General features: G+C 41.5%; 1 pseudogene; it reads right to left on the bottom strand.

Moving 5' to 3' along the window:
• Positions 1–14403: 14403 nt before the first annotated feature.
• On the bottom strand, positions 14404–15131 carry LOC132766688 (eukaryotic translation initiation factor 3 subunit F pseudogene; annotated as a pseudogene).
• Between the last annotated feature and the right edge of the window lie 1620 nt (positions 15132–16751).

Below are 16751 nucleotides of genomic sequence, written 5' to 3' on the forward strand. Positions count from 1 at the left end.
AGCACTGCAGAGGGCAAGACACTGAAAATCATGCATAGCTTGCTCTTGCATGCCCCCCCCCCCCCGGTTATTTTGCCTGTTCCTTTTCATTGGATGCCTAGCTGTATTTCTAAATGTTTAACACAAGTGGTATGTTACTGCAATGCTAGCAATGTGGATCTCAAATTTCATTGGAGGAGGAAATTCCTATTGGGAAAATGTCCCATTCCTCCCTCTTCTCCCCCACATAGCTACACTGTGGTGCCCAAGCACATCTAACATCACAACCCACACCCCAAGCAAGACAAACACAAAATGATACAATATAAATATAATGTATATGTTCCATTTCTGAAAACAAAACTCTCGAATGTTTAGAAGCTTTATTGAGAAAATAAGGCTGGTAATAGGACATAATTTTCTTAGGGCCAGTGGCTCTTGCCGATAACGATTCAGCTGTTTTTCTCCCATATATTAGAAAATAAAAAAAAAAAAACATTCCCAGAACTTTTGTAATTTTTTCTCTAACCAGTAAGGCATGAGCAACTTTCAGTCATTTATTTTCTCCCTATACATCTGGCCATAAATCTAGCAACATACGGCAAACAATTCCAGTTTCATCAGAGAATGTGGCATATCTCATCATCTAGTATATAAAGCATGTACAAAGCATGGTTAAAAACCATGGCAGAGCTTATGATACTGACGTTAAATCAGCACAAAGCACCAGTGTGCATGAGACTGTGGGGAATTTTTTTAAAGGTGTCCTTTCCTCCTCATCATTTGATGGCTGTCTGGACCCTTCAACAGAATTCCTTTAGAAAAGGCAGGGGTGCAGTGTCACATATTCCCCTTATGGGAATTTAATGGTGCAAGAATTAGTCTTTGTTTTTTAAAATGTATGGATGAATAGGCTCAATTCCCAAAATTTCAAAGCAATGTGGCACTTTGAAGCTACTTTCTAATGGTCAGATATGCATCTCTAATCGCAGGGGCTGTGAAGAAAATCAGATCCACTTATGGCACACATGCAGCTATCTCAACTGTGTCCAATTTCATTCGCAGCTGCACGTGCGAGGTTGAAATACTTACAGCAGCATCTTATTTTTTGGATGGGCGGGGGAAAAAAACCCAATTCTCTCACAAGGAATATTTATGTCCTTTTCAGTTCGTTTGTTGATTTCTCCTTTTAAAAATGCTCTTTCGAAGATCCTGGCCAGAAGCATATCTTGGCTAAGCAAGGGTAGTGCTGTTTGCTTCAGTACAGAAGATGGAGATTTAATGTGGTATGAAAGACACTGGGCACCAAAGGGAAAAAAAAAGCTCTATTCTTGTCAGCATAATTTTGCCCTTGGAGTCTGTGTGTGAGAAGAGCGCAGATCATGTGAAGCAAATATGTTTCCTAGCAACTGGAAGTGAACAGACCTGTTTAGAAAAATGAAGGTTGGCAAAAAGGGATTAAATGCTTTGAGCCAAAATTTTCCCTGATGTTTTGTTTTCATTTTAAAAACAAAGAACTCCTCTTCCAAAACACACATTCTGAAAATGGATCATATTATGATTTGTTTAAGGAGAAAATGGATTGCCGTTTTTCTCGCGTCGGTAGCTGCAGGTGGAAATTATCCTCACAGGTGCTGAAGAAGTCATGCAAATTGATAGAGGAATGAATATCTCTCCTATGGATCTCAAACAATTAAAGTTATTGAGCACGTAGCTCCTTATTTTCCTATTGAAAAACTGCCACATACTCAATAATGGTCAGAAATTCAGGGAAATTTCTTGATGTTGAAAATAAATGAATAGCTTGACACAAACACATTTACATATATATAGCTGTACCTAAAATATCCTTTTGTGGATGGTTATATGGTATTTGGTTTCATCTTAGAAAACATACCTTTTAGATTATAACCTTCCCAAAGAACATGGCCACAGGAAATGGGAAAATGTTCCAAACTGGCATCTATCTTTCCCTTCCCCTTCCTTCCCATCTTTCTCCCAGTATGAGACCCAAGATAACTCACTACATGGCTGAAAATAAAAATCCAGTTTACAAACAATGGCTGGCCTCCTGTTAGGCAGCTACACTGTCATAAGCTAGGCTTATGACCTGGTAACTGTTTAGTCAGCATAGTGTAGTGGTTTGATCATTAGCCTATGACTCTGAAGACTGGGGTTTGATTCACCATTCAGCCATGGAGACCCACAGGGTGACCTTGGGCAAATCACATGCCCTCAGCCTTAGAAAAAAGTCATGACAGGGTTGTCGTAAGTCAGAAATGATTTGAAGGCACAACAACACATCTATATTTTTAGTCATGCCACAATGGCCAATGCTTCCCCAACCCATTCTAATATCCAGTAGATTAGCCATACTGAAGGATAGTGGTCTGCTGTGGCAGTGATTGAGCAATGGATGATGTGCCCAGTCCCTTTTGTGTTGGGGGCAAAGAGCAGAATCAAACTGCAGAATCTGGTAACCACTGCTGTACTGCCACGAACAGCCAGAAAGGAGCTGGACAAGTCATCCTTCAGAAAAGAAATCTATGCCTTGGTCTGACTGCCTGGATTTGAAGTTGGGTTTGGGGAGTCTGATCAGAAGACTGAGCATAGCCACGACACTGCAATTATTTTTGCGATGCATTCATTCATGTTAGCATTCATTAGAAGAGTTATTCAAAATTATTTTAATAAAAACAAAATTATCTTAATATATGTTAATGTTTTTAATTATATTTTATGTTGTTGGGGGCATTGAATTATGCCGACTGTAAAGCACCTTGAGTTGCCTTCGGGCTGAGAAATATAAATATGAGAAATGTAAATATATAAAGAAATAAAGAAATAAAGAAATAAGAGTCATTTAAAACAGTGTAGAGGCATTTAAAATATGACAATGAAAACAAAAGTACCCCAACCATTAAAAGACCCACCTGGAATGTTTCCATAGGAGGGTGACTGAAATGATCAAGGGTTTACAGAACAAGTCCTATGAGGAGCAGCTTAAAGAGCTGGGCATGTTTAGCCTGCAGAAGAGAAGTTTGAGAAGAGACATGATGGCCATATATAAATATGTGAGGGGAAGTCATAGGGAGGAGGGAGCAAGCTTGTTTTCTGCTGCCCTGGAGACTAGGATATGGAACAAGGGCTTCAAACTACAAGAAAAGAGATTCCACCTGAACATTAGGAAGAACTTCCCAACTGTGAGAGCTGTTCAGCAGTGGAACTCTCTGCCCCATAGTGTGGTGGAGTCTCCTTCTTCTGAGGCTTTTAAACAGAGGCTGGATGGTTATCTGTCAGGGGTGCTTTGAATGTGATTTTCCTGCTTTTTGGCAGGGGGTTAGACTGGGTGGCCCACAAGGTCTCTTCCAACTCTAGGATTCTATGATTCAAGGTCCAGGCTTTTAGATAATCTGGACCCAAAGTGTGTGGAGTTTTACAACTCTTATCATTCACAATCAGTGGAGGGAGAGTTGCAATGCACAATTGATTGGTGAGTGAAAGAATCTGCAGAGTCAAAGTAATTATTTTAATTATAAAGTTATAGCTTTGGACAGAGCATAATCAAGTTGGATCCTGTGATGGGAAGAGGGTGGGATATACATTAATCAAACAAAACAAAGAAGAGTGGCTTTCCAACTGAGGGTGGGTACATGAGAATGGTCCGCTCCAGGAGACTTATGGATCCAAATGGACTCCTGACGGCTCTTGGGGATTTTTCCACCTCCTTGGCTAGCGACACTGTCGATGCTCTAGTCTCTCACTGGAATAGTGAGTTGACCAGGGCAATTGACACTATCGCTCCAGAATGCCCCCTCTCGAGTAACCGAGCTAAACCAGCCTCTTGGTTCACTGAGGAGCTGGCAGCGATGAAGCGAAAGAAGAGGAGGTTAGAGTGCGTGTGGCGCCAGAATCCCACCAATCCAGCCCAAACACACCTGAATGCCTTCTTAAGGTCCTACTGTGTGGCAATAGCGGCAGCTCAGAAAACATTCATCACAGCCAATATTGCATCAGCGAAGAATCGTCCAGCGGAGCTTTTCCGAGTTGTCAGGGGCCTGTTAAATCCGCCAAAAAGCGAGGCGCTGTGAAGCATTTGCTCGATCCTTCGCGGATAAAATTGAGCGGATTCGGTCGGGTTTTGACGTCATGTTAATGGCAGTCTCTGGGGATGTTACGAGAGCATCTGCTTGTCCAGTTTTGTTGGATTCCTTTCAATTGGTTCAGCTTAAGGATGTGGACAGAATCCTTGGAGAGGTGTGACCCACCACATGCATCCTAGACCCCTGCCCATCCTGGCTGATCAAGGAAGCCAGAGGGGGTTTGGCAGAGTGGGTTAAGGTGATGGTTAATGCCTCCTTACAGGAAGGAAAATTTCCAGCGAGCTTAAAACAAGCTATTATAAAACCGCTGTTGAAGAAACCATCACTGGATCCCACTCAATTCGACAACTATCGGCCAGTCTCCAATCTTCCCTACTTGGGCAAGGTCATGGAACGTGTGGTGGCAACACAACTCCAGGGGTTTCTGGTAGACACTGATTATCTAGATCCGGCACAGTCTGGCTTTAGGCCGGGACATGGAACTGAAACAGCCTTGGTCGCCTTGGTAGATGATCTGCGCCGGGAGCTTGACAGGGGGAGTGTGTCCCTGTTAGTTCTGCTGGACCTCTCAGCGGCCTTCGATACCGTCGATCACGGTATCCTTCTGGGGCGCCTCATGGACATGGGGCTCGGGGGCACTGCCTTGCAGTGGCTCCGATCCTTCCTTGAGGGACGGACCCAGAAGGTGTTACTGGGTGACACCTGTTCGGCTTCGCAGCCGTTGTTGTGTGGAGTCCCACAGGGTTCAATTCTGTCCCTGATGTTATTTAACATCTACATGAAGCTGCTGGGGGAGATCATCCGGAGTTTCGGAATGAGATGTTATCTCTACGCAGATGATGTCCAAATCTGTCACTCCTTCCCACCTGTCACCAAGGAGGCTGTCCAGACCTTGAACCGGTGCTTGGCTGCTGTGTCGGACTGGATGAGAGCTAGCAAATTGAAATTGAATCCAGACAAGACAGAGGTCCTACTGGTCAGTCGTAAGGCCGAACAGGGTATAGGGTTACAGCCTGTGTTAGACGGGATTACACTCCCCCTGAAGACGCAGGTTCGCAGCTTGGGAGTGATCCTGGACTCATCGCTGAGCCTGGAACCCCAGGTCTCGGCGGTGGCTGGGAGAGCTTTCGCACAATTAAAACTTGTGCGCCAGCTGTGCCCGTACCTTGGGAAGTCAGATCTGGACACGGTAGTCCACGCTCTTGTTACATCCCGGTTGGATCACTGCAACGCACTCTACGTGGGGTTGCCTTTGAAGACTGCTCGGAAACTTCAACTAGTCCAGCGAGAAGCAGTCAGATTGCTCACTGGAGCGGCGTACAGGGAGCATACCACCCCCCTGTTACATCAGCTCCACTGGCTGCCGATCCAATTCCGAGCACAATTCAAAGTGCTGGTTTTGACCTACAAAACCCTATATGGTTCCGGCCCAGTGTATTTGTCCGAACGGATCTCCCTCTACATCCCATCTCGAAATTTAAGATCGTCTGGGGAGGCCCTGCTCTCGACCCCGCCACTATCACAAGTGAGGTTGACAGGGACGAGGAGCATGGCCTTCTCAGTGGTGGCCCCTCACCTGTGGAACTCACTCCCCAGGGAGATTAGATCAGCGACTTCCCTTTTGGCGTTCAGGAAAAAACTGAAGACCTGGATATGGGACCAAGCTTTTGGACATTCTGGCAGCTAAGGGAAGATCTGACGATAAACATGGGCGAACGGAATTGGAATGGATATACGGAACTCTGAACACTGAGCATGAGATTGTTTTGCTATTTTATTATGTATTAATGTTTTTAACCTGTTAATTGTTTAAATTGCTTTTATGTATTGTTGTTTAATTGATTTAGGCATCAAATTGTGCCTTCGTTTGTAAGCCGCCCTGAGTCCCCCTCGGGGGTGAGAAGGGCGGGGTAGAAGTAATTGAAATAAATAAATAAATAAAATAAATGAGCAGAGAGTTATTTGTAAGATAATCTCTATTGGACAGTAGTCAGAAACTTAGAGTCCTATCTGGGTTGGGTGACTTAGGAATGTATCATATTAGACATGTTTTATATAAAAGCAACCATGCAAATATTCCCATGATTTCAGTAAAAGAAAACATAATAGCAATTCCTGTAGAAATTCCTTATGGCATCATAATCCTTTTTCACAGCTATGGTGTGTGCAGTGACCAAAGTCCACCCGAATCCTACCTTTTCAGCAGTGCAGCGCTTCCCACTATGGCCATTTCTGTGTTGTTGGAGCTGTGGAGATGCACCCAATTCTCTTCCAGTAGCGGGATGCATCTCCACTCATTTCCCCTTGTTTCAGCAACATGCAAATATTTGTGTTGTTGAAATAGGGCTGCACAGCTGAAAAGGTTAGTGTGGGTGAGTTGGGAGATAGAAATCTATCTCCCTAGCCATATCTACAGAAGCAGGATCTCAGCCAGATGTATTATTTTTGCAAACAAACTATTACAGTAATCCTGGGTGTTTTTATCCTCTGAGCGCTGTAAGTCTTTCAGCCAGGGATATGTTTGACAGTGCAATCCAATGTTGCAATCTGATGCTTGAAAGGCAACTGCAAGGACAGAATTTATTATTACACTTTATATGGTTCCTTTTCACCATTGATTCTTGTTTCCATGACTCTTTACTCATTCACTTGTTTGCTCTGTTTTAATCTTCTGTAACCATCTTCTGTAACTATCCAACAAGCAGTGCAACTAAAATCATTCAGCTTTTATCAGAACCCAGCATTTGGAGAAGATTGCCAAAAAGATCTAATCCCTGATACTTCCTAAACTTGCTTTTGCTCTTTTACAAGCCCTGTGGCCAATAGGTGGCATTGTGGATAATTCTCTTCCTCCCTCCAGGATTTTCCTCTCAGCCTTTCAGAAATATATGCAGTAAAACCTGAGGACACACTAAGGTCACTTGTAACACGGTAACAATAAAGAGTTTGTTCCTGAAGGCTTTAAAACTGCTTCACAGATTTGACCCCCAAAGGTACTGCTTATTTGAACATCCTGCTGTTATTTTAATAGCATCTTTTTTCTACAATGAAAGCTAATAACGCTATTGAAAAGACTTCATGAAAAAAGTGCATTGCAGTATGTATTACTAATCTAAAGCTGCATTCTATATTCATTTATCAGTGAACGTGCCAAATGTAATAATATATTCTCAGAATTGGAAGGCATTACAAGAGCCATCTAATCCAAATCTCTGCCGTATAGCCTTGAAAGATGCCCATCCACTATCTGTTTAAAGCAGTGTTTCTCAACCTTTCTAATGCCACGACCCCTTAATCCAATTCCTCATGTTGTGGTGACCCCCAACCATAAAATTATTTTTGTTGCTACTTCATAACTGTAATTTTGCTACTGTTATGAATCAGAATGTAAATATCTGATCGTCAGGATGTGTTTTCATTCACTGGACCAAATTTGGCACAAATACCTGATCGGCCCAAATCTGATGACTGGTGGGGAGGGGGGGGGGAGGATTTGGTTTTGTCACTTCGCAGTTGTAGTTGCTGGGATTTCCAGTTCACCTACAATCAAAGAGTATTTCCCCAAACTCCACCAACAGAACTCCCATGACCAACAGAAAATACTGGAAGGTTTTGATGGGTTTGGTGGGCATTGACCTTGAGTTTTGGAGTTGTAGTTCACCTATATCCAGAGAGCACTGTGAACTCAAACAATGATGTATCTGTACCAAACTTGGCATGGATACTCAATATGTCCAAATGTGAACACTAGTAGAGTTTGGGGAAAATAGACCTTGACATTTGGGAGTTATAGTTGCTGGGATTTATAGTTCACTTACAATCAAAGAGTATTCTGAACTCCACCAACGATGGAATAGATCCAAACTTGGCACACAGAACTTCCATGACCAACAGAAAATACTGGTAAGGTTTGGTGGACATTGACCTGAGTTTTGGAATTGTAGTTCACCTACATCCAGAGAGCACTGTGGACTCAAATTGTGCTGGATCTGGATCAAACATGGCATGAATACTCAATATGCCCAAATGTGAACACTAGTGGAGTTTGGGGAAAGTAGACCTTAACATTTGGGAGTTGTAGTTGCTGGGATTTATAGTTCACCTACAATCAAAGAGCATTCTGAACTCCACCAACAATAGAATTGGGCCAAACTTGCCACATAGAATCCCCACAACCAACAAAAAATACTGTGTTTTCTGGTGGTCTTTGGCGACCGCTGTGATACCACCTCATGACCCACCCAGGAGTCCCAACCCCCAGGTTGAGAAACACTGGTTTAAAGGTATCCAAAGCAGAATAATCCACCACTCCTCCCCCAGGTAATCTATTCCACTGTTGAACAGCTTGAGTTTTTCCTACTCTTTAGGTGGAATTTCTTTCTATTAATTTCAGTTCATTGATTCTCATTCTAATCCATCTTGCTCCTTGTTCTGTGTGACAGCCCTTCAGCTAATTAACGGTGCTTATTGTGTCATATCTCAGTCTTCTCTTTTCCAAGTGAAAAATACTTAAGTCCCTCAAATATTCTCTATAAGGCTTGGTTTCATCTATGAACATGTTCTTCTTTGTTAATATCCTTCTCAAATTGTGGTGTCCAGAACTGGACACAATATTCCAGGTGAGTTCTGACCAAAGCAGAATAGAATGGTACTATGGCTTCTCTCTGTCGATTTATTGGCTTCAGAGTGACTGCTCTTAATGATTTATTGTTACTTTCTAGAAAAACAATGAACTGCAAAACCTATGTACAGGAATAGTCACAGACAAGTCTTCCCTGTTCGCTGGGCATCGCTGGAAGAAGACTGAGTTGTTATCTCAACTTTGGAACTTTGGGATGTGTGAGGTGACAGGAACTGTCCAAAGTTATGCTCTAGGCATAAATCAAAGCTTTGTGCACTTAACCCTTGCACAGCATTACATTTCTACACTGAACACACAGAGTTTAAACTATAAGTAATATTTCATCACAGTTAAACAACAGTACTGACACCCTCAATCTAGACATTGTACTCCGAGTGATGCAGGATAGTATCCAGATTGAAAGAAGTCATAGTTCTACTCTAGTCTGCTTTGAGCAGACCTCACCTGGAATACTGTGTCTAGTTCTGGGCACCACGATTCAAGAAGGATATCCTAATAGCTTGTAATAGCAAATCCTAATAGCTTGTAAACTGGCTGGGATTCCTGGGAGTTGTAGGCCATAAGCATCTGGGGACCCTAGGCTGAGAATCACTGTTCTATAACATAGATGTTAGGCCTGGGCGGTTTCGTTCGTTAATTTTGTAATTCGTTAAATATTCGTTATTTTTAACAATTACAAAATGATTACAAAACTTATTTTCAAACCCGGAAGTGTTTTTAAATAACGAAACGGCATCCTCCATCTTTTTTACGAGCTTCCGCCCGTTTCGGAAATGATGTTTTAGGGATGGAGGATGCTGGGTGCGCCGGGAGCCATTGTGATTGGGCGGGCTTCCCTTTAAAAGCGGCTCCGCGTGGCCGCATTACTCATTGCGAAGGCGAGGAGACGGGAGGTGCGGGAGGGAGGCTTGGCTTGCTTGCATTCATTCATTGCTTGCATTCACATTCATTGTTGGGAGAGCGAGGGCGGTTTAAGGACCTGGGCTGGGAGCAGCGGGGAGGCTTTGCCCTGTTTTCGCCCCACAACAGGGCAGGGCAAGCATTTTGTTAATTTTCCATTTTTAAATATTTCTGATAAATATTTCTTTAATTCTTAAAAAAATTCAAAAAATATTCTAAAAAAAGAAAAAAAAACTTGTGTGCCTGTCTGTGTGTTTGTCCCTGTCCTGTGGCTGTGTTCGCTCCACAACAGGGCAAGCATTTTGTTAATTTTCCATTTTTAAATATTTCTGATAAATATTTCTTTTATTCTTAAAAAAATTCAAAAAATATTCTTAAAAAAGAAAAAAGTGATTTGCGCATGCGCGGGGGGTCCGCCATCTTAACGAATCGATTCGTTAATAATAACGAAATTTTGTAAATACCGAACTTTTTAAAAGGAAAATTTTGTAATTCTTTTAAATAACGAAACGCAAAAACCCCCCAAAAACGAATTGATTTTAGAAACAAATATGCCCAAATTTGAACACTGGTGGAATTTGGAAAAAAATAGACCCTAACATTTGAGAGTTGCAGTTGCTTGGCGCTACAGTTGTACCTGCAATAAAAGAGTATTCTGAACTCCACCAACAATGGAATTGAACCAAACTTGACATAGAAAACTTCCATGGCCAACAGAAAATATTGGAGAGTTTTGGGGAAAATTGGTCCAGACTTTTGGGAGTTATAGTTGCACTTGCAACAAAAGAGAATTGAACCAAACTTGGCATACAGAACTCCCATGACCAACAGAAAATACTGGAGAGCTAGGCAGGGCCTGGGCCCTGTGGGGAGCCATTTTGAGGAGGCAGTGGGGGCGGAGCCAAAGAGGCAGCCTTGCGACCCTTCTAAAATAGAATCATAGAATCAAAGAATTGGGAGAGACCTCATGGGCCATCCAGTCCAACCCTCTGCCAAGAAGCAGGAATATTGTATTCAAATCACCCCTGGCAGATGGCCATCCAGCCTCTGTTCAAAAGCTTCCAAAGAAGGAGCCTTTTAAACAGAGGCTGGGTGGCCATCTGTCATGCCAAGGCAATGCCTCCAGGGGTCGCAACCCCCAGATTGAGAACCACTGAGATAGAGGAAGATCACATTATGGATGGGATGTCTCTATAGAGGTGTCTTGAATTTGCAAAACAGTTGATAACCAGGTCTATGGATTCTTTTCATTCATAAAGCATTCCTAAGTCAAAACTGATTTGACAGCAAATAACAAAACCACATGGAGCCCTCAGTGGTGCGGTGGGTCAAACTACTGAGCTGATGAACTTGCTGACTGAAAGTTTGAATCCGGGAAGCGGGGTGAGCTACCACTGTTAGCCTCAAGTTCTGCCAACCTAGCAATTCAAAAACATGCAAATGTGAGTAGATCAATAGGTACTGCTTCTGAGGGAAGATAATGGTGCTCCATTTAGTCATGCCAGCCACATGACCTTGGAGGTGTCTATGGACAACACCAGCTCTTTGGCTTAGAAATCGAGATGAGCACCACCCCCTAGAGTTGGACATGACTAGACTTAATGTGAAGGGGAAACCTTTACTTTCTAGCAAAACCAGGTATTGCTGCTTACTTACTTCTGTCTATGTGGTACCATTGGTTCAGAAAGAATATACCTATCAATATGTAAAGGAGGTGTGTTCAATGCATTATATAACTGTAGTGTATACCTTAGAAACCAAAGTGTCCACCCAACGAAGCAATAAAGCTTGTGATAGCGGTGGGGTCGAGAGCAGGCCCTCCCCAGATGATCTCAAATTCCGGGATGGGACGTAGAGGGAGATACGTTCAGACAGATACACACTGTGTTCCAAGGGAAGCGTCCTGCCTTACTATCAGGATGCTTCCTCCATGGAGCCCTGCTGGAAGTTGCTGTACATCATGTGATGGTTGGCGTAGGGCTCTGAGGAGGAAGCATCCTGACAGTGCCCTAGTGTGATGAGGTGGTAAGTTGTATTTCTACTCTGCTTTGGATGTCAGTTTCCTACATCAGCCTTCTTCTGGGCTAGGACAAGGAGTTTTAAGTGAGTTTGCTTAGGAGAACTAAATAACTGATCATCAGCTGGATGTAGAAAGTACTGAGTTCACCATTGTGTGCTGGAGCAATTGGAAGAGTTGATTTCTTAACAATACTGACTACAGTGCTCCATCATCATTTGACCGGCTTGAAGCTACAAAACTAATGCTTGACATTTGAACAAATAACAATTGCAGCTGGTGATCTGGTTGAGGAGTCCAGAAAGCTTTAGAAAGGAATTGATGACATCAGGGCTATTAGTCTACAAAGGGCAGAACACAAGGAGATGGAAATTAGTCCAAAGATTGAGAACAGCTATTCTTTTCATACAAAAGTCAGTGGAGTCCTACTGAAAATTATCGGAGGAAATTCTTTCCTTTAAAAAAAGATGTTCATTAGAAACTTTTAACCTGCATGAGGCTGTTCTGTGCGTTTTCCACAGCCTTTCACAGTTTATAATAACAGAGCTGCTGTGAAAAATACCAGTGATTATTTTGTGAATGATTTAAAGACATCAGCCCAAAGGAGACTTAAGAAGATAAAGCTAGTCAATACATATAATTGCCTTTGATCTGCAATGCTGTCAGCTAAAGCTGTATCTTTGCCACACTGAAAGAACAAACACAAGGAAAAAGGGGGCAAGAAATGTCCATATTACTCCATCTTCTGTTTCTTGAGATGAAATACAGTCAGCCCTCCACATTGACTAGAGTTAGAGAAAACGGACCCTTGTAAAAGTGGCAAAAATGCATAAAAATGAGATTTTTTTAAAGCCCAAAAGAATACTTTTTTAGGAATCTGTAAGTCTTCCACCATGAATCTGTGGTTAACTTCCACTGAAATCACACTGGAAGACCTCTAGAGATTCTCTGATTCCACTGGAAGCTGACCACAGAGTCAGAGAGAACACCTTTCTAAGGCAGGAACTACATTGCCCTATATCCCAGGATCTGATCCCAGATTATCTAATTATCTCAGATTATCTGGCAGTGTAGACTTATATAATCCAGTTCAAAGTAGATAATCTAGGATCAAGTCCTGGGATATAGGCATTGAATTGCTTCCTGTTGTAAGGCTGCCTTGAGTCTCCTCTGGGGTGAGAAAGGTGAGATAAAAATATAGTAAATAAATGAATAATAAATATAGGGCAGTGCAGATCTAGCCTAGGACAGACAACTAGCAATACCAGAATAAGCCAATATTGTCATTGTGAACTAATAAACACTGGCAGAACTTGACATTGAAAAGAAACTCCTAAAAATTGACAAATTGATCTGTTTTCCTCCAATTTTTTGGAAAGGCATTTCATAGTATTTCTGCTATATAAAAAAGATTTAGATGAGTAATCTGTTTCAGATGTTTATTTCAATGTACTTAACTGAATAACCTCTCCCGGACTGCCTGTCCTTCAACCTGACAAATATGTCATATACTCATGCTCCAATTGATTGGGTGTCCTTCGCCCTATTCAGCTGATACCCAGTAAGGTAGATTGGGGAGATGTTAGAAACATGGCAATAGTGAATAAGTAGTCATTGTGGATACAGAATGGTTACCTACATTTATTCATTTGTAACTGTTCCATAGTTATAGTTACCTAATCATGATTGTGACATTATTGCCACAAAGATAACTACTAGTATACTTCAATTATGGTATATTAATTTAACTTGAGCTGTATCCACACTGCAGAACGAATATAGTTTAACACCACATGACCGGCCATGGCTCAATGCTATGGAATCCTGGGATTTATAGTTTTATGAGATATTTACCCTTCTCCATCAAAGATTTATGATACCACAACCAACTACAAATTCCAGGATTCCATACAATGAAGTTTTGGCTGTTAAAGTGGCATCAAAGTGTTGTAATTTTGCAGTGTGAAAACTTACTCATAGCATGGCCAAGATTTAGCATTGCTGCTTCAAAGCATAAATAACTACCAGCAGAGTTCTGCTTCCACTACATAATTCCTATATGGGATACATAATTCCTATATGGGATCTTGATCACTGCAACATGGACATGGCTGGCACACTATTGCACAATTGCAATGCACAATTTGATGCATATTGGTATGTGTTTTGCCTGGGTCTCAGGGCACTACACAGTGGGGCCACACACTCTTTTAAAGAATGACCAGGGCACCTTGGTGGACCTAATGAGTACATCTGCTTCCAACATCATCAGCTGGATATGGCGATTGCATGATGTTCAATAAAACAATCCACATGTGTTACACAACTATTAGCTGTGTACAGCACTGATAGATCTTGACCTAAGGACTTCATCACACACAATAAAATAAGTGTTTATACACATTTAAGAAATGGCTACCAATGGAGTCCATCACATGACACAAGCTTGTATCATGGGTTCCAGATATTTCACCATTTCCTATCTATCTCTCTTTCTGTCTTTCTGTCTGTCTGTCTGTCTATCTATATCTATCTATCTATCTATCTATCTATCTATCTATCTATCTATCTATATCATGATAATTTTAATTATTGTCAGCCCGTTTCATTTTCAGGTTTTATTTTTCTTGTGAGAAGGAGGGAACAGATGGAGCAAGGATGGAAGTTAGGCTAATAGTAATTTCAGAATTATAGTCCAACTACATAACATGGATCACATGGGCACAAATTCCAATTTTCTTCATTTTCTCTCAGAAGATCTGTCACAGATTTAGAATTTTTTCATTGATTGCAATCTGTGACTGGGTGAGGTTTGCCAGGTAACTCACCATCGGCAGATCATTGATATTTCTGTTCAACATTGTCTCAAAGTCTTCAGGAGAAATTGTTTGAACTTGGCTATTGTGGTCCATCAGAAAACGACCAACGGTGTTGTCCGCAGCCACTTTACCAGACAATATGTCTTCTGCATATTGCAGTGCTGTGCTCAGAGTATCCTGGATCCACACTGAAGCTGTAGCCACTTGTTGGTCACTGGACAAACTAATCACTTGATTTGGCTAAAACAAGTTTTCATAATGAGATTCACACCTATTTGCTCTGTGTAGGCATAGAAAATAGTAGGCATACTTCACGGTGAGGGGAGTGAACATTACTCCCATAGTTTTACCAGGGACTCCCATTGCAGTACTGACATATACCGTAATATTCATATGTCCATTTTGTAGACTAGTATCCACAGTGAGATGAATTGGATTGTGTGCTTCCCAACTGAATCAGGACAGAGTGTTCTGTGATGTCATGTCCTGTTGTATACCATCTAAGAATAATTTCACTTTGAGACACTTTCTTGTGCAGCTCATACATATTCCATGTCAACTACCGCTTCATCTTCTGACTCATTGTGAGGAACGGAGAAGCAGTTGATGACATCCACTGAATGTTTGTTAATTGTGCCAAGGAGGGTGTCAATGACCCAGCATTTCACCATTTCAAAATTGTTATTTTTCCTACACTTCCTAAGTCAAAAGGCAATTGACTTCTTCTTTTTAATTCCCTGCATAGAGATGTGTAAAAGCATGAAATTTAATGTGTGATGGGAATTCCCCATTGCCCATTTACAAAGATAATGATGATGTCATTCTGGAAGGATGAGCCAAAATGGGCAGTATAGTATCCTTTTTTCCAGCTTTATCTTTAGAACTGCAGAATAAGAAGTTGTAATTTATATCTTTTTAACAATGTAAATTCAACAGTTACCTTTTGAAGTGAGAGGTATTTGTACCTATAAATTGTAATATAGAATAATATAGAATAGAAAAAATCCTGTTGAATGATTTTGCGTTAAAAATACTACTGTGCAGGCCCGTAGCCGGGGGGGGGGGGGGGGGGGAGCTTGAGGGGCTTCAGCCTCCCTCCCGAAATTCTCAGGGTGGTCTGCAAGAAGGCCTTACTACCACATTATTTAAACAGTTATGTTTATTCATATTGTCATCTGATCACCATGCTCAATATATCCCATATGCATGGGGGTATTGGGATAATGATACAAAAGGTTTGCTAGGGTAGATCCTGAGTCCCCCCCCCCCCCCACCGAATCAAACTCACCCCCCCCCCCCCAATCAAAATCCTGGCTTACGGTCCTGTGTATCGTGAGAAAAAACACAGAGGATTTCTTCAAATAAAAGAAAATGGGGAGGAGACAATGGGAGGAAAATGTCTCCCATGTGATGGGAAGGCAAATGCTAGACTGAAACTCAGTGAGGAACTGAGTGGTGGAAGACTGAAGCCCAAGCCTACTGATGTGCAAGTTATAACACACCATATGCAAAGATATACTGTCTGGTTTGGAGGATCCATGCTGACTTCCACATCTATGTTGTACCAAGTATTCCACAACAACAACAACAACAAAAGATTATGAAGAAATAAGATTATGAAGAAAAGAAAGCTGTAGAAAGAAAACATGTGATGGGGGCAAGAAAATCATTCTTTTAATTTCCAAACGGGGCATTGTGGAGCTTAAGGGAAAAACAACGATCCCTAATGCTTTATTTATTGCATGGGAGGAAGTCCAAAGTGTATCAAGTATCAGACCAAGGCTTTTGCTAGTGGAATCCTCTTAGCAGTTGACTCATGCATAGTGGGACATCTGTGTCTCAGGCACTCCTCATCTTAATTCAGGTGAGAAAGACGAAGACAAAGTGTGGGTGCATGGTACCATAGAGGCTAAATTTCAAGCAAGCACAATTTGTGACTGCACACACCTGATTACAACACCCCTCTCTTAATGAATAACCAGCCTTCACTTACATTTTTCTGGCCTTGTGGCCAAAATAAGGTAGCATCAATCAACAATGTTTTTAAAAATTGAAATATCTACCACATTTTGATAGTTTTGGGTTTTTTTTCAGGTATGATATATAATGTCTGCCCCCTTCTCGCTTCAAATGCACAAACCCTTAAAAGCTTATAATACTTTCTGTGATATTTGTAGTTCCTTGCTTCAACAATGCAAGCAGTACCTTGCTTTTTAGGATGATTATTTGAACTTTTCATTAAAAAAAACTGTTGCATTTTTTCAGAAACATAAGATAAATTTGTTTTCAAT

This window comes from Anolis sagrei, chromosome 2 (assembly GCF_037176765.1).
Source record: "Anolis sagrei isolate rAnoSag1 chromosome 2, rAnoSag1.mat, whole genome shotgun sequence".
NCBI lineage: Eukaryota > Metazoa > Chordata > Lepidosauria > Squamata > Dactyloidae > Anolis > Anolis sagrei.